Raw genomic sequence first — 19,550 nt, 5'->3', positions numbered from 1 at the left:
GAGTACTGTGTTCAGTTTTGGGCCCCTCACTACAAGGAAGACATTGAGGTGCTGGAGCATGTCCAAAGAAGGGCAGTGAAGGTGGTGAAGGGTCTAGAGCACAAGTCTGATGAGGAGTGGCTGAGGGAACTGGGGTTATTTAGCCTGGAGAAAAGGAGGCCGAGGGGAGACCTTCTTACTCTCTACAACTCCCTGAAAGGAGGCTGTAGCCAGGTGGGTGTTGGTCTCTTCACCCAAGTAACAAGCGCTAGGACAAGAGGAAATGGCCTCAAGTTGTGCCAGGGGAGGTTTAGATTGGATGTTAGGAAAGATTTCTTCACGGAAAGGGTTGTCAGTCATTGGAACAGGCTGCCCAGGGAAGCGGTTGAGTCTCCATCCCTGGAGGTATTTAAAAGACGTGCATAGATGTGGTGCTCAGGGACATGGTTTAGTGGTGGGCTTGGCAGTGCTAGGTTAATGGTTGGACTGGATGATCTTAAAGGTCTTTTCCAACCTAAGCGATTCTATGATTCTATGATTCTATCAATCAACACCAGACCGAATCATAACATCAGCTTCACCAAAAAGGTAGTTTCAAAGAAAAGCACTAGTTCGACTACTTCCATGGTTCCTTTGTTCAAGCCATTCAGTTTGAAGTTATTCAACTCTGTACTTTTGCTTTTGCCTGTTAAGCACTTTCCATTAGCACCATCCATTTTATCTGAACATTTTAGCATTTTTCTTCAGCACCTGGGTGCTTCTCCATGAGAATTTAATGTTTTGCCGTGGTTCTTGTTCTCTGCTACCTTGGCAAAACGTCTCAGGCTTTTTGATATTTTTCTCAGTACTTCAGTGTCTTGCTTCAAAGCTTCTCTTTATTGCAAGGCTCCAATCCCATAGTTTCTTTGAACACTCTCCCTTCATCCTGGCACTTTGCCTTGGTATTGCAGCATATTCATCTCAGTACTTTGGTGTTCGAACCATTTACTTCTATAACTATGTCTTCACGTGTCTATGAAATTTTTGTCTAGAACTCTGCTCTGATTCTTTCCTACATAGGTGGTGCTTTTCAGCTCCATTGTAAATTTACCAGGCTTAAGGCAGGGTCTGACATATCTGAGCAGCATAACGCAGTGCTCCTAGGTAACACAATGTACTGTCCTCCATCCATCTTCCCCACTCAAAATAAAATGAGCAAAAGTTAATGAATGAATGATCATCAGCTCCTGACACAGAAAGTTAATCCAGTGAGGTATGCCCAGTTTGTTTTCTTTTTCTTATTCTGATACATCAGAAACTCCTGGGAAGAAATTCTCATGAGAATTTTCTTGCTCCTGGTTGGGTAGTCTGTTCAAGTAGTACTGTCACCAATACTACTGATGTAGCGCTGTTGCTACTACTGTTACTTTATGTCTACTTGGAACATTTTCATTTTCTACTTGGAACTTCTTCAAATCAAATTGAGCTATGTTTTTCTGCATTTTCAGTCAGAAAACCGTAATAAGAGAATGACATCAAGCTTCAGTTCTTTCCCAGTATATGCAAGTCTAATGTCTCTTGGTGTTGGTGCTTTCTTTTGGAAAGAAATCATCATGTAGAATTCCAAATTTCAATATACTAACTCTTCCTGGATCAGTGACAAGTTCATACTGATTAATGACAAAAATATACTAATAAGGATTCGTTTACCACTCTTTTTCCAAAGTTGGCCGCTTCACTGAGCAGTACATGCAAAAGTTAATGCATTAGACATTCTCAAAAGCAAAGCAAGCAGCTCTTAAACACTGAAAATATTTTGTTTCAATAAATACACTAAGCTGAATTTCTATATATGTCTGAAAAACAGAGATACTGTAACTTTGAGTGACATATGATACAATCCATGTTTTTTATAAGTCAGCACAGCTCAACAGACATCAATCATGATATGCACATTTATATAGCTGTAAAAAAGTCTTATACGAATGTTTACACTACATACTGTAAATATATTCAGCTCTCTTAACACTGAATTTATTTTTGTAGGAAAAAAAAATTCCAAATTATAGACTCCTTCCTATAAATAATTCTTTGAAAAAAACAGTGGCAGATTTGGGTTTGGCGTTTTCCCCTCGTCTCAGTGATCTGTTTGTTGGAGTTCTATCAGTAACATGCTGGCCAGTAAGATGAAAGAATTACATCAAGATCCTATCACAAGCCATCCAACTTTTAAATCTTATTCTTCAGTAAGTGCTGTGCAAAAGAAGGAAAAAGACCAAACAAGCAATGAACAACATTCTTATTAGAGACCTCATCATGTCCTGAAAGCAGCAGGGTTTTGAGATAATGGCAACATGCAGCTATTTACTACTTGTTAACCTTAACACCAGGTTCTGAGAGCCAAACTGCCTGTGCACTAGCTGGCATTTTTCCTAAAATCTTACAAGCCTTTGTGAAGGAAATAGTCACAGGATTTCAAATCATATTTTGGAACCTATTGTTTTCATAACAAGAAATGTTCCTTTTAGGGCCCATATCTGTGGAAAAGTCGGAGTCAGTGGGAGACAAACAGGCACAGAAAGGTGGATAGTGGATATGTGAAAAAATTGGCAAAATGCTTTCCAGTCATCTGGAGAATTGACAGTCCAAATGTAAATTCATGTAAAAAGGAAATGTAAAGAACGTAAGTTCTAACACGTTGCAACACTGATACTTAAGACGTATCCAAACAAAATGCCATTAGAAAATATGTCACAAAACCCTTCCATCAATCTTCCACCAACATCACAAAAATGATTCTACATGAATGAGTACATTCCTTTACATTTTGTGGTATTTCAGTCTTAAGCTCAAGCAGACTTGATGTCCTTATTCTTGTCTTGATTTACCTTCATTGTCAGTCACACTGTTAAAAATGCCATGACTGAAGTCTGCTCAAGAGGATTCTGCACATGGGTATTTCTGATGACAGATGAATTTTACTGAGACTGCTTCATGAAGAAGCTTGCTCAAAACCTGTAAGCCCGATGTTCAGCTCAGACCAAGGACATAAGTTACAACTTTCATGACCACAACATGTCCATGCATATACATAAGAAACACACACATATGCTTTTAATAACAAAAAAAAAACCCAAAACAAAACACCAAAACCAACCAACCAACACACACACATATCTTGAAAAAATGCTCAGTGGCAGGTAATCTTTACAAAATATTAAGAAAATTCAGCAGAAGTATTGATCCTCTTTGTATCACCGTGATTTTATTTTGAAGTTCTGAATATTTCCAGTATGACAATAAGACCAGATTCAGAGTCATGTACTGAACTGGTAAAATCATGTTGTGAATGGCAGTGTCAGCTGAAATACATACTATTCATAATGATGAGGCACTGTGAATGCAGCAGTTTGTTATGCATATTATTTGCAAAGGGTGCGACCTCTTGGAAAGCTGAATGAATGCGAAACTACTGTTGTTATGTTCAACAGATGCGGTTAGGACACAGTTCACGTTTTGTTGTTATCCAAGTTTTCAGTACATTTGTGCTTCATTGAAGAGTTACACCAACAAAACAAAACTAATGCCAAAATTCACCCGAACTACAAACAGTCTTTTTCATGGCAGATCTAGAGCTTTCTGAAGAAGCAAGAGATATTAACTACAAGAAAATGTTCAGAGGAATCTTAGATGACCAGTTTACAAGTTCGAAGCAACAACTTTTGATGAATAAGTTTAGAAATATTTATCTACATTTAATCTTTTAGCAGTATACTCATAACTGTTCACTGCATCTGTAATACTTCAGACAAAAAAACCCCAAGGATTAAACAAACTATTTCATCACAAATTATGAGGTTTTACTGTATGCTGCTGGTTCAGTCAAGCTTGAGTGAGTAATCAAGGGCATGAAGTGCCTCGTGGAAAGGCAAGCCTTTTAGCAGTCCTGTGCTGTCACTTTTTGATTTACCAAAACAGTAACTCGCCAGAGGATTGAGTTGGGTTATTTTGGAATTTATTTATTTAATCTACAGACTTTTTATTAATTCATTTTTATTTAATGTAGAAAATCAGATTTTCAACGTAAGGCCCTCCAAGTTGTTTAACTATGCGGTAAGGATTTTTTCTTCCACTCTAATGCTTTTTCTAATCTAGACATGAAGGAAATATTAGTCTCAGGCTTCTTCCCTTCAGATTTAGATCAATGCTGTCTTACCTATAAAATTCTCAAAACAAAATAGTGAAACTCATCTTGCAAATAGACTTACTTTTAATTGTACTTTGTATTTCATTATATAATGCAGTAGTACAGACCATTTAAAGAGAAACAGCTTTTTGGTTTGTAAATCATCTTCAGGATTTCTGTTTCATAAGAAATGTACAGATAACTCACATTCATCTTCTCTTTAATGACTTCTCCCAGTAGAATGTTTACAGCTTTTTTAACCTGTAAATCTGATGAATCTCTCAAGAGATTCATTAAAAACTTGAACGGGGTTTTCTTCTCTTACAACAAACAATACTCTGGTAATACCTCTAATAATGAACACATTCCAAGGGAAATTGAAAATCTGTGATTTCCCTATGGGTATTACAGCCCATACATATTATCTGTGATGGTAACTATACATTTAAATTACACTATCTTGCCTCACTAGGATTGCATTGAAGTATCTTTTGGGAATTTTTTATGATGATTCAAATAAGGGAAGGATCAGAACAACTGTCTGGGTTCTGAGTTTGTGGAGACCATCTTATATTTGCATAACACTATTTTATTGTAGTCGCACCAGTGCAGAAACAAACAGAATCTGTTCATATACACGTGCCTTATTCAGAACACTTAATATGAAGTTTCTACAATGAACACTTGTAATATCTTAACAGAGACAGCCTGGATTAGCATTAGAATAGTATTAAGCAGCTCAATTTAGATCCAAAGCTGACCATGCATGGTTCCATGTCATATTCCTGATCATCAGTCAAGGCATAGCTTTTGCTGAATTATCACCAGTTCACACTGGTTCATCAGGGGATTTCTTTTATTAAGATTTGTCTCATAAAACAGTCAGTCCCTGAATACAAGATGGAAAAAAAGTCATTGGTAAATGTTCCCAGTTGATGGCAAAAATAGAAAACGTAAATGATAAAGAGTGACTGAAAACCATTTCATCCCCTCCTCCAGTGAAAAAAAAAATGGCAAAAATTATTTTCTGCTGGAGATGGCAAATTATATTGACATTTTTATATTCAGCACCATTGGGGCTGATCATCTCAAAGCAAGTCTAAGCCCCGTGTCTAAGACACGTGCTAACAAGCATAGAGTGCATGTTGCAGATCTCTTTCTATGATATATGCTTTTTCTATAGAATATTCTGCATATTTAGGAAATTCTACAATATACTGTAGATTAGCACTTTACTATTAAATTTCCTAGTGATGGAAAGAGTCCCTACATAGGGTACCTCCTGGAACTCAGGGAAACTTTGATTTAGTTTCTTGGCCTACCAAAGATTTCCCTGTATACCATTTGCTCTTTTCATTTATTTAAAATCCACATCTGCAGGGTTCTGAAAATATCAGACTGAGAGTGTCTAATGGTACAAATGCAATACAGCCTTTTACATGCATTCATTAAGATAAATAATTAGGATAAGAAGCTTTCCTCAATGTAATCTGAAGCAAACAGTCCATCATTGTGGAACAACTATGTTTAATGACCAAGCAACTACAAATAAACTGCAAACAGCGGATATTTATTGAAATATTTTAGTAACACCTAAGTATTTTTCAAAGGAAAGAAAATGTTCAGACAAAATGGATAGCGAAATGGTACAGCAAGAGTCAAGGATGGAAAATACTGAATGAGTACATTCAGTATTCTGCTGAGCTTTCAGTTAAAATTGGCCAAAATAACACAAACCCATGGAAGTAATTTTTAACCTACATTTCAGTCAAATTTAGCATATGCAGTATTATGATCCTTTGAGACATTTAAAAAACATACCAATGACATCATGTTACACAGACAATGGCTAATAAGTGCAAGTACCTGAAACGAATAAATAGGCTAATCTTAGCTTTAACAACAGCAACAAATCATGAAGTGCTGGTTCAGGCTCAGGCACTTTCATCACTACTTTCCAGTGCACAATTTTTGTTTGCTTGCTTTGACAAATAATTCCATGATGAAACAAAGAATAAATTACAGCTTCTGTAATGGTAAAGATCCTTTTTAGAGAATTTTTAAGAACCTTGGTTTCATTTACAGTGGTCTTTTTGTATATCCAGTGAAAGTACTTAAATTCCTGCCCATAAAAGTACTGTCTATTCTCAACCTTATCTTACTGGCTGCTCTGCACAGCCCATACATTGTTCTGTCCCTCTCTAGAAACTGCTTTTCTTGCATTTTTGTAGTGAACCTGTCAATCAACCTCCAGACACTCTTGTAGTAAAGAGCACTAAACAATCAACATGAAGCATCAGCAGACCGCACTTCACAAACACAAACAAAATTACACTCCACCTAATGTGTCCACTCCAGAAAACCCACAGGAAAAACTGCGTTAACAAGTTTGAGACAGGTTTTGTCTTACAGCTCTGAATGTCAACTACCTTAGGTCTTGCAGGACTAAGGGGAAAGAGTCAGTCTCAGGTTTTCTTGCCCTCAGCTCAGTTTATAAAGCTGAGGCTTCTGCTTTCCAATTGGTTTTTACAGAAGAGCAAAAACATACAGCAGGTCTTCCTCAGAAAGAGAAATGAAACTAAAAAGTGTTTCAGAGATCAAAAACAGTACTTCAGACTGTATTCAGAACAGCACTGTAGAAAGACAGTGAACAGATGACTTGTTGAAGTGGGAGCCTGTCTATATAACCTCAGTTCAAGGAGGCCTCCAAAAATTACACCAAATAGCACACGCTGCGACAGGAATAGCAAACAATGTTGAGATCCAAATCCAAGAACAAAAATAATAGCTCTCTTCTGTTGGCTAGCAGATTCCTCTTCCTCTCCTGTTCCTGACTTCTTCATTACTCCTTGAACAACCAGAACAGCAAGGACATAGCAAGCTCCTGCGTTTGAGCAAAAAATCGCAATCAAGGCAAAGCGAAAAGGTATGACCTATATAGAGGAGTCAGCATCTTTTTCATAGAACCACAGAGAAGTTCAGACCAGAAGACACATCTGGAGATGCTGTCTAGCCAAACCTGCTTATAAGCTTCTAAGTTACATCAGGCTGCTTAGGGCCTTAGGTCAAGCTTTGAAAATTTCCAAGGCTTCCTCTGAATATTAAGTAAACATTTTTAGTATGCCAAAAGGAGAAACCGCTTCAAGCTTCAGTTTACTACCAAGATTATCTTACATGCTCGCAGCTTCAAATAATGCACGCTTTCTATCACTAGGAAACTCAGATGAATACACAGTTTAGGTTCGGGAAAATAGAAGATGGCATAGGTTCTAGTGCAAATTAGCCTGCATAATGCAGCCTAAAATCACAAAGACATCAGGCAACTCTTTATATTGATAGAAATATGTTACTGCAACTAGGGCTCCCATTTACAGGGTCCTTCATAAAACTGAGTAAGATCTCCAAAATCTGAGAAAGAAATGAGCTGTTGCCAACCTACAAAGGATTTGACATGTTTGTCCCTCCAAAACAGTTACGGCTGAGTTTGTAAGAACTACATTAGTCAAAGTTGTATGTATTAAAAGAAAAGGAAAGGAGGAAAATCTGCCATAACTGTGGTTCACAAAATGATGGATGGCATCCTTAATCTGTTCTTATGGATCACCAAATAGTCTATTAAAAATTACAATTCCCTCAGTGATCAGACTAATAAATATCTGAGCACATCTAACTTCTGTGAGGCTCACCAACAGGTATTTTACAACCATAGTAACTTACTGAAGCTGTTTCCAACAGTATTTTGACATTTCAGAATTTCAACATCACTGTCGCTTAGAGGTTCCTTACACTTTGTCTTCCCCATCAGACATATATCACAGTGTCACATATTTATTATATATACCTATAACCACATGCACAGCAGAGACGTCCTGACCACGTTATCACTTTAATCACTGAAGCACCCCAAATTTTTCAGAAAGTACTTTCTCTTGATTGATTAATATCTCCATCAACCACTGTCTTGCAGGTCAGCACATCAGCAAAGTGACGACTTTTGCTTCAGCAATGAGTAAATCCAGACATAGATCCAATACTCTAAAGTGACTGAATTTTCAGAATTTAGTTAATCGTGCAATGGTCACACTGTACCACCTGCCAGCCTTATCTAAATCACTTACGCTAAACCTTTTTTCAATGATTTCTTTCAAGCTTTTTTAGCATTTATAATACAACAAAACCTAAAAGTACTGTACCTGCCAAAATGAATTACATAGAAGGAACTGAGACACATTTTTTGCAGACTGATGTTGCACTATTTTTGATTCAGACATTACTTTTTAAATACTTGTTTTTGTTAAGTGCAGTACAACAAAAATACAAACATTGACATTACGGGAACTCACAACTAATGGCACTTATATGAAGCCAGATTAAGCTTTCATCAAACTTGAAAATATTCTGGGGTTTTATATTTTCCCATTGATGTTAAACAATAACCAAACCCTGAAACCTGCTTTAAATTAGCAAGATAAAAAAATATCCAAAGAAAGCAGCTACTGAACAAATCGTATAACACAGTATATGAAGCTAAGCAGTCCCAAATAGCAATAATATTTTGTTAATTAAGATTTTTTAGTAATTTAAAAATACCCTACACAGTGATTCCAAAGAGCACTACTCAAACACAGAACTGGAGCCAAATTCCATTGACATTGTTAGAAACTTCTTACTGAATTTGAGCTGTGTAATGCGGTACAATCACAAAAAGACTGTCCTATCACAACAAATTTACCAGCATATTTACCTTTTTCTCCAACTTAATAGTACAATGGATTTCACTTTTAGTCTACCATTGTATGATGAATAAAAATAAACAATTTTTATCATAAATTCTGGCAAATTTCAGTCAGTTCTTTTCCTTTTTACTAAACTCTTCCTTCAGTGTTTTAAATTGTGTTTATTGTCCCAGTCTGTCTGACTGGATTTTAAAGTTTAGATTAACAGGAAGTAAAAAGGCTCTCTTTTTGTGACTGGAATTCAGGCTTAGTGTGATTGTCTTAAAATACAACTGGGTCTTTCTCCAGTGCTGAAGGTTCAGCTCAGTAACAGTTCACTGCACAGGCTGGTTGATGCTTAACTGTATCTGCCTGATGATCTACAACATACAGACTGTTAAATACGAAGTAACAGGCCCCAAACTCAACCCACATCATGACACTGTACAGCCTTGCTGTAATAGATTCATTTCCATGACAGCTTTTCTAATTCTTCTGCTCCTCCTTCTCCTTTCTATTTAAGTATTTGAAATCTCCTTGAATAAAATAGAGGAAAAGGACATAATCATTCCTTTAAAAAGTTTATTTTGTGCAACTCTGGTAAAGACTGCAAGTTTTTAGCTTAAGTTCATAGTTTGCTTTTAGGTTTTTGATAGAATAATAGAATAATCATCCTTGAGTTCCACCATATTTGGAATATCAGATGTGACTAGTTTGAATGTCCCTAATATTCAAAGAAATGTAAGAAAACATGGATGAGGTACAAGCTGTTACTCTAACCAGTCTTTAACAAAAATGGTACTGTTTTCAAAAACACTTAAAAGCTTTAGGACCTTTCAGTGTCCCACTCACTTTGAAAATGGGACTTGTACAGCCAAACTATGCAAGTCCTTTTGAAAATATTAGTCCTGTCTCAGTTTCATGGTAAAAAATTATTAGTTTACTGCTTTTCAACTTCAATTAACAAAGTTAATTCAAAGACACATTGTTTTCAAAGAACCAGAAGAAACTGAGTTTCTGTGTCATTGAAGGGGAACATGAATTCTTTATTATTTTGAGCCCCAGCTGGCAGCTGAGCACCACACAGCCATGTGTTCCTCATTGTTGTAAAAAGGAGGCAGGGGTTATCAACCAGTTTTCTCCTACATGTTAAAATGATACTTCTATTAGGAAGTATCCTTCCACTCTAGAATATTATGCTCTAATAAACAATTCAATTTATTTTAAAAAGTGGGAAAGAGTGGGCACCATGTAGATTGAATTTTCTTTGTGTTCAGGGACAGGAGAAGAAAGTAGGAATCTTTAAGCGCTTCCGTTAAAACATTCAAAAGTGACAGAGGCAACACCCAAACTCTTTAGGGTCATGGGTATTTAGTCACCAAGAGTTTCTCTTCCTTTAGCACAAAAGCTTCGTGTTGCTCAGTGATGCTCATGGCTCAGTACTGACATGGTACTACAACCAGAGGGTATTACTGGTTCAGCTCTCACCGTAAGGCTGCCAACGTTCCACACATCCTAACCTCATTCCTCAGCTAAGAAAACGAAGGTTTCTGACCACACACACTAGTGATACAGTTCTTTGACACAGACTATTAACGTCTTTGCTTTCTGACTCACATTCACTTTTTTTTCAAGGGGTCAAACTTTTTCCTCCCACCCCCTTTGTGGCTTGAAACACCTTGAGCTAATGCTCTGTGAACTCATCTCAAACCTACTTTGTATTGTGCTTCAGGGTTCTTCCAGGGCAGTTCGTGAAAGTAGTTTTCTTTGTATATGTAGATAAAGCCAAACTGTAAAAGATACAAACTAACTGATATTTGACTGAACGTATTGTCAAAAAAAACCCCAAACCCCCAAAAAATGATGGGCCACAATTCTGTAGCCTTTTGAAGAGGTATTTTAAAGACAGTTTTTATTAAGAAAGCGTGGTTTACATTGTTCTCCAAGATGTATGGTCTTTTTAAAGACCTTACATATGAAAAATGAGAGGGTGGGGGAAGAATATGTGAATATCAAAAACGTTACAGTAGTTCATTTTGTAGTCATCATTATTCCGGATTGATTATATAAAACTAAAATACAGTTATTTGCCAGTATCTAAGCCCCCTTCTGTAACTTTCATTCCTCAGATTTAACTAATGCCATAAACAATCACACATGTAGACATACGTGATTTTTTCCCTCAACTTTACGGCAGATGAAGTAGTAATACCTGCTAGTTCAGCTGCCATGTGGCCAGAGGGAAAGGCCATTCTCGATTACCTCAGAAAACTACAACAAACCAACCAGGACAGCAAACCCCTTGATTTACTTTATAGCCGGTTTTCTTTAATAAGTCATAAAATTACAGATCTCCTGAACATGAATTTTAAAAATAATTCTCTGATAATTAGACACGAACATACACTTGTCTGACAAGCACTTAACTGATCTCCTGTAGTAGAGTCCCGATTACAGGAAACTATTATGAAGCCCTTAGCTGGAATCCATTTATTCTGGTAAAGCCTCACATGCAGACAAGGCAGGGAGATGAACAGAAAATTAATTTTATGCATTTCATTCCCAATTTTCATCCCAAAAATTATTACTGTGTTGCCCTGTATTCTCGATCTTAATTTACAACACATTGCCACGTACATTTTCCAAGGGTCAATTAAATGAGTGACAAAGCCATTACTCCATTTAATGATAGCTTTCGTTTCATGCCTTGTATCTTGCATATATTTATAAAAGTACTGGCAGCAACTGTAATCTGAACTAACTGCTACAGTGAGGTCCCAAACTATTTGAGTCCAGAGTTACATTTGTACATTACTGTTCATATTAAGTCACCATTTAATGAAGTTCCAGAACGCTAGAGTTCCTCTGTGCTTTTCCTTAGGGCATGCTATGGCACGCTCTTTGGCTATTTAACACGGACAAGTCAAGTCTAGGTCTGTCAGCAGAAACATCACACAAGTCCAAAGAAAATCTCTTTCCAATTTGTGAATCCAACCTGGACCTTGACATAATGCTTCCTACTGAAGCTACCCTCCGTTCCAGGACGAGAACTACCAGCGCACCCAAGTACAACCAACGATCCAGGGAACCGTGTGCCTGTCAGGACACACGGTTTCATACCTGTTCGTCAAAAGACAGGAAGATACATATTTTTATAATTACAAAAGCAATCACAAAACCTGCATAAATGACTAAACATGGGTTTACACCATGACTTCCATTTGCAGAGAGAAAACTCAGTTCCTCCCCAAAGTCATGAAACTTCCTTTCTTGGGAGGATTACCAAAAAACATGACCTAATGACATCTGAGTTACAGGCTAAAGGCAGACAGTTGACTTTTTTATAACGGGTCCTTACACTGCATTTTAATGGAACTTGCAGTTCTGCCATCCCCCAAGTATTTTTCACTTTTCTTTCGATGGGCACATATGCATTTTATGTGCCAGGGACTAAAGCTGGAAACAAGACTGTATGTGGCTTTAGTGTCCCCGCATATGTGATCATAGAGCCAATAGATCATAGATTTCCATACATTTATTTATTTAAGAGAGCACAGAGCAGTAACAACAATGGTGTAAGTAGTTGGTTAAATGAAATATGCTGTGCATAAAGTACTCCAAACTTTTACTTTTCTGCCATTAGCATGTATTTCCTGCTACTTCAGTAGACAGCATAAGGCACACATAATTACTAATTAAATTCTTACAAAAATAATAAAACTATGTCCTTAAGGATGTAAGAGAGAAACACTGATACACAAACAGACTACATCACCAGTGACATCTTATTTCTAGACCAGCTTGGAGGAAGAAAATCATCCCCAAAACAACCATATGAAATCAAAGTAGTACACAATGCAGGATGTTCCCCTGGCAGGAAAATGAAGCAGGCAAATACCGTATTCAGCCCCACAGTGACAGGGTTTAAATACCGTGGGCCACGTCTGTTTATAATTTCACTACTGAATTTGGAAGTCTCGAACAATTTCAATGTCCATCTGTCTCTCTGAGAATGCATTTGGCTCTCTGCTGCTCTGGTTATGTAGGTTCCCTTGAAATGCTATCATCTTTGTGGAGTCTAATGCAACTTAAGGAAAACAATGGTCATTTTAAAAGAACTCCTTGGGAAGTTAGTAAAGCACTTGCAGTTAAACAGGCTAAGGTCTGCCATCCGTGCAGGCGAAGCTGTACCGCAGTGCCTTCTATGCCACTTTGACACGTTGAACGCTTAAACAAGTGGCAGAAGTTGAAGCAGGGACGTGGTGTAATGCAAGAAGCAATTCCTGAAGGCCCTGTTCCGACAGGAATTTGTTCACAGACTGCAGGAAGCTTTGGCTCAGGCCACATTGGATCAAGAAGGCTAAATCTCACATTATGGGAAAATGCTTATTTTCTAAGCATATCTGAAATAATTTTCAACAGGATATTTATTAAAGGCAATGACAAAAGACTTCAAATAAAAAGAATGCTTAATTATGACACAGTTACAGAAAACCCTTTACAGTTTCTTATTTACTGTCAAAGCTACCATGATTTGATTGTATCACAGACTAAAAATTTCACAATCTTTTTTATTTGTATTCTAATTTTTACATTAACTTTCCCTGGACCTTCATGAAACCTCCCATGCAAGTGGGGTGGGTTTGGTGGGGGGTTTTTCATCCAAATACGAAATCTTACTGCCTGATTGTGGCAATATTATTAATTTTCCTTATTTGGAAACAGGATTTTTTTTCTAAAAAGTCTTTCAAAAAATTAAAAAAATTAGGTCTTCCATTCACTTGTGCCAGAGGTGGTAACTACTATTATTATCACTCAAAATGTATTTTCCACTAATCCCACTCTCATTCACAAGATAACACCTTAAAGACAAACTGAAGGACAGTTTAAACTCCTTTTTGAATGGAGCTTTTAAATGTGCAAAAGCTATCGAAGCTTTGATGCTTCCTGGCAAGACACTCTACTAATTCAGAGACCCTAATTGAAAAAGACTGTTTTAAACCTATTTTCCTTACTTTACCGCTGGATAATGAGAATGGGAATCTCCCCACAGATCTTAAGGGATCATCAAATTTCCATTTCCACCCTAAATTTCCTGTTTCATATTACTTGCAGGGAGCATGAATTTTCAGAAGACCCAAGAAAGATGATCACCACTACTTCAGCGCAATGAAGACAGACAACTGTTACAAATTCCCTCTCAGTGATCTCGTTGCAGAAAGAGGTAATTGGGACAGAAGACTATTAATCTCCCTTAGGAATTTTTATTTAAATGACAAACCTTTTCATTCAAACAATACTCATTTATTTCATCCAATCCAAAATACTTGGAATATGGCAAGCTGTATCTTGCACCTACTAACTTGAACGTAGGTACCACATAGCACGTGCAACTGTAACACTGAATCCAGATGTATTTTTAATTCTATGCTTTTAACTTCTAACCTGAAATATGCACAAAGTTGTTTCTATAAGCATTCACATACTTTGCACAGGTGAAGCAACCGCTTCACTGTTGGAAGATGGCTATGTAAGCCAGACAGGCAATTGTAAAAGATTTTGAGGTGCTTTAGAAGAAAGGGTTCTGTTAAAGTGTAAACCAGCTATTAGTCGGTACGTGATTACCTCAGTGGCTGGTCTCAGGTGGACTACCTGGCAAGTGTCTTTAGTAGCAGCATCCCCCAAATGCTTTCAACACCTTGGTCAGACAACCAACATTATTCAGAAATGTATAGCTCTTTTTAGCTCACAGAAGGGATAACTTGGCTGGTTAAGATACAGAGCTTTGGGGGTGGTTTTGTTGTTCTTGTAACATAACCCTCAGAAGAACTAACTGGAGTAATGCCAAAGGCATTAGTTCTAATGCAATCTAAACCTGAGCCCTTCAATGGAGATCTGACTAATTCCTGGTTCGAGCCAGTGCTGTTCTCCTTTAAAGAAAAGCCCTACTGCCTGCTTAACAAACACAGGCCCCTTTAAAATCCAGGTGTAAACAGTCACCTGGATCCAGACAAGGCTTTCCAAATCTGAAAGGATATTATTTTTTCCATTTCATCGCTAAATTTTTCAGGCAGGCGTTATTTTCTACTAAGCTTTCTATAAATTCAACTTAACAGTGCTCCAGTAGCAAATGCCAATTGCTGCTGTACTTCATTGCTTAGGATATCTTTTTTTACTATATGAATGTGTTTAACTTAAGCTTAGAGCCCGTCTTTAAAACTAGCTGTTAAATTACTAAGCAAATGGGTGTTTTAATGGAAAGACTGACATATTCTTAACTATGGGAGTGTGAATGGATCCAGTATAAGATTACTCAAGTCCATGTAGAATACAAATGCAATACAGGACCACAGGTTCAGATCTTTGATCTCCTTTTTTGCAGAGGCTGTGATGTATAAAGCCAATTCCACTGAGCAGACAGTACTACACTGAATATAAATTATCCTTTAACTATAGCAAGGCTCACATTTAAAGAAATGCTGCAAGGATGAACAATGCAGCCATGAAACAGAGTTCTTCTGTAGCAAAAATACAGACCAAGATTTCCATGGATAACCATGGTTTCGAAAGACAATTTTTCCCTCAGCTGTTATTTGATAAAAAATAGAGTCAAATCTGGAACATTTGTACATACAGAAGTACAATTAAAGCACACTGCTTGCTATTTCTATAAAAAAGTGAGCTAGGAATACTTGCTTTATTTTCTGGATTAAGCATCATTCCCCTAAGAAGCATAACAAATGATTTTAAAATATGACAACCAACAGTCTCCACTGGATATGGCTTAAAATATAAAAGCACATCTTTTCCAGATATCTCTTTAGAGGAAGAACCTTCTGCCTACTGAACTAACACTAAGCTCCCTGGAGTTTAGCCATGAATATTCTAAACCCATCTCTTACAATTCACTGAAAGTCGTCTTTTGCCAAAATAAAATGCTTAAGAGGAATTCAATACGCTTATGCTGCTTTTCTTCATTTTCTTTAAAATAAGCATTTGTGTCTCAACTTTATGCCAAAGATACAGCAAGAGAGAGACTGAACTGTGGAGCTATTACCTCAGGTTTTGTACACAACGCACCTGGGAAAACAAATTGCTTCTGAGAACATCAGATATTTGGGTTTGGTTTATTCTATTTAATTTTGTATTTAACCAGCTCTTTTGCAGTTACAGATAAATGCTGTTGAGTATTTGTACAGGAATTTCTCTGCTGCTTACACAAGTTGTAACTTAGGTGGTTCTAAGAAATGGTGCTTTCCCACTCTGTGCTGTTTATCTGTATGCCAACTTTGTGTGCGTGGAAATGTTAGCAAATAAATAAATAACTTTTTTCTATCTTACCTCTTTTCACTTGTGTAATCTGACAGATCAATGCTACTTCTACTGCTGAGAAGCAAAAAGTTACAATTAATCTTTGGCTTAATCTTTTTGTTCTCTAGGTTTCCTTTCAGTAAGGCTTGAAGAAGGTGCTCTTTATGGCTCAGTTCTCTGTGCCAAGATAAAATTTAGCACAAAAAATTGTGAGAGTGAGTTGATAATATCCACTGTCCTCAGCTCTGCTCCAGTTCAATCAGCTTGAACATCTTCTCCCCTCCTTTGCCAATTGAGATAAGCAGCAACAATTGCTGAAAATGTATTACCAGCTCAAGCTCAGAAAGACAGGACCAGATGAGCTGACTCCATCTCTCTCAAGCTTACAGTATCTTCCTGGGTCCAAGGGGGGCCAACAAGTCCCTGTTTGCCCCTTGGCATGCGCCTCACAGCTACTTCTTACAGGCAACCACACCGAGGTTGCAAAAGGAAAGTGAGATAAATCCTCGGCTTCCCAGATTGCCTGCAAGGTCTCTGCTTGTAGCCAGCAGGTTGTAAGCTTTGTGCCATTGTGGCAAAAGTCACAAATGAACCATCCTTCTCCTCCCCAAAGGATAAAATCCTCTCCTTGCCTTTCTGTGGTCTCCCCTCTCCTTCCCTTTCTGTGGTCTCCATAGCTGAAGCCAAGTATTCATTGGGCATCACTGCAATGCCTCTAACCAATTCTAACTGCATCCAGAGCTTGAGCAAATTAAAATATATTTCAGCTTGGTCTGGGGTTTATCCCATTCCAGTACTCCACATACACAGCAACTTTAAGCTTACAGACATCCCTTCATGCTTCAAGAAAATCCTTCAATCAAAGAACTTCATTTACAATCCAGCATAGTTTTTGCTTTCTCGTCTCTCCACAGCAGCTAGGCATTTTGATGCAATCCTCATTTAATGCAATCTCCATTACAGGATTATGATCACATCAATAAAATGTTCCATATGGAGGTTTTTTTTTTTTCCATCCCTCTCCCTCTTTCATTAATACTAGGCACTATATCTGCAAACCCCACCAAATCAAGCAGGATGATGGGATGCTCCAGGGAGGTAGTGGGGGTACACATTCAACAGAATGCAGCAGCCAATGCAAACTGCCCATCAGAGACTGAGACCATACATCTCATTCCTGAGCTGCGTGAGTTAGCTCAGTGTCCGCGCTGTGAGCATACATCATAAACATGCTGTGTTATCAGACTAAAAATAAATGCATCTTTTCCAATCAGTTGTGAGCTCCATGTACTTTTCACAGGAGCAGACTTTCATTTTACTTCATCAGTCCCAGCCTATCGATACTGTTCTGGATGAACTGCTGATGCTCTGCTGAAAGGGGGATGCTGGACAAAAGATGTAAAAGCGTATCAAAATCCCTCTTTTCCCCAAGCCCCCTTCTTACCTTCAGTGCCTTCTCTGCACAAGATGTCAATCTACATGGGCTCCTCAGCGCATCATCGAGGCGTTAGAGTAGTGAAGGCTGCCCCACTGCATGGAAGTTACACCGCTTTGCAACAGCAAATCCTCGATCCAAAACACAAGCTGCTTCTTCCCATGCAGTGTGCCGAGCGCGATTCATAAGCGACTTCCACACAGGGAATAAAATTGTAAAAGAAGGGGGGGGGGGGAAAGAAAAAGATATCCTAACTTTTAGGTAAGCCCGAGTTTCTTTTATTTCTGTTGGGTTTAGTTAATTATTGGCTTTTGCAGCTGCAAAAGGATGGAAACGCAATCGCGCCCGGGAAGCCCCACACCAGTCCGCAGAGGTCCTGCCGCGTAACCGAAGTTGCGCGGAGAGACTCTGAACTCGGTGCCGCTCCGCAGCGCAGCCCGGCAGCCCTCTCCTCGCCGGGCGGCTGAGGGGAGCGGAGCGCCAGGTCCCCCTCGCGGGGAAGCCGCCGCCGCTGGGCGCTCGCCCCCCTCCCGGCGGGGCTGGCTGCTGGCCCGGCGCGGCCGCTGCGGCTCCCCTGGGGGCGCGGGCTGCGCTGCCGGCGGCGCCCCGGAGCCCGCGCTGTCCCGGCGGCGGCGGCGGCGGCAGCTCCGGCTCGGCTCTGCCGCGGCCGCCCGCGCCCCGCTCTGCCGCTGCCAGCCGGCCCTCCCCGCGGCTGACATCACCGCCAGGAGGAGGAGCGACACCGGGGATGCGAATAGCCGAGCCGAGGGGGGTTCCCCCTCCCGCAGCCGCCCTGCCTTTTCCTCTCGGAGAATCCCCCGAAAGCGGCGGCGTGGCCGCTCCGCCGCCTCGCCGGGGGGCGGCCCCAGTCCCCGCCGGCGCCCCCCGCACCGCAGCACGGCCCTGGAGGGGCTGGCGGTGCTGCCCGGCGGGCGGCTGCCCGCGCTCCCCCGCTCGGGGCCGGGGAGGACCGGCCTTCAGGCCCAGGCGCGGGTCGGGAGCGGGGCGCCGCGCTCCCAGCTCGGGGTGGCCGGGCGGCCCCGCGCCGGCGGCTGGCCCTTGCCTCCCTCCGCCCGGGCTCCCCGCCTGCTTTCCGCCTGCACAAGCGCCGCGGCGAGGGGGAGGAAGGGAGGTGGGAGAGCCCTCTCCGGCGCATCGGCACGGCCCAGGCTGGGAGAGCGCCCGTGCCCGTGGAGGCGGCCACCGCCCCCGGCTCCCCGCGCCCCCCTTGGGGCCGCCGTCCTCGGCAGTGCGGCGGGTGCCCTCTCTGCCCTCCCCCGGCGGAGTCCGACACGGGGACGGAGGAGCTGTCGGCCGCCGGCGCAGCCCCGCTCCCGCTGCGGAACAGCCGCCGTGCGAAGGCGCCGCGGGGCCGGGCGGGGGGCGCCGGGCAGCGGCGCCGCGGAGGGACGCGCTCCCCTGGCTCGGCGCCCGCGGCGGGGGGCGAGGGCCCGGGGCCGGCGGCCAAGCGGCGCCTTGTCGGCGGCGAGTGCCAGGGGCGAGGGGAGGCAGCGCGGGGCCGGGGCGTGCGGGCGGGCGTCCCGGACGCTTCGGCGGGCGCTCCTCGGGGGCCGAGGTCTCAGGTATGCCGGGAGACCCGGGCCGGAGGCGCGGGGTCGTGCCGCACCCTCAGGCAGGGACCAGCTGCGGAGGGGGACGCGGACGGGAGAGCAGCTCCCGCCTCGGCTCGCCTCCGGGCGGCCGCCACTCAGCCGTCGGGCCGGTCTGTCCCGCGCCGCGCCGGGCACCGCTCACCGAGGAAGGGCGGGCGGGTCGGCTGGGTACGGCCCGCGGGGACGCGGCGGTGGGAGTCGGCCCGGGGCCGCACGGGAGGCGCTTCCCCGGGGCGCTGTAGCTGTAGGGAGACTGGTGGCCGTGAGACAGGGCGGGAGCCCAGCCTTTGCCAAGGCAGTTCGGTTTACGTGCAGGATCAGTGATTGCAAAG

At 41.3% G+C, this 19,550-nt stretch overlaps 1 protein-coding gene across 2 annotated transcripts in view; it reads right to left on the bottom strand.

Annotated features, from left to right (window-relative positions):
• Positions 1-18,295, bottom strand: part of PCDH11X (protocadherin 11 X-linked) — a 511,064-nt gene extending 492,769 nt beyond the window's left edge. For both annotated transcript variants that reach the window (XM_054839633.1, XM_054839635.1), the window contains exon 1: positions 17,615-18,295. The gene's annotated coding sequence lies outside the window, so the exon portion shown is untranslated. The remainder of the gene's footprint in view (positions 1-17,614) is intronic.
• Positions 18,296-19,550: the final 1,255 nt, after the last annotated feature.

This window comes from Grus americana, chromosome 12 (assembly GCF_028858705.1).
Source record: "Grus americana isolate bGruAme1 chromosome 12, bGruAme1.mat, whole genome shotgun sequence".
Classification (NCBI taxonomy): Eukaryota; Metazoa; Chordata; class Aves; order Gruiformes; family Gruidae; genus Grus; species Grus americana.
The sequence above is the reverse complement of the archived record's forward strand: the minus strand, read 5'-3'. Positions and strand labels throughout refer to the sequence as shown.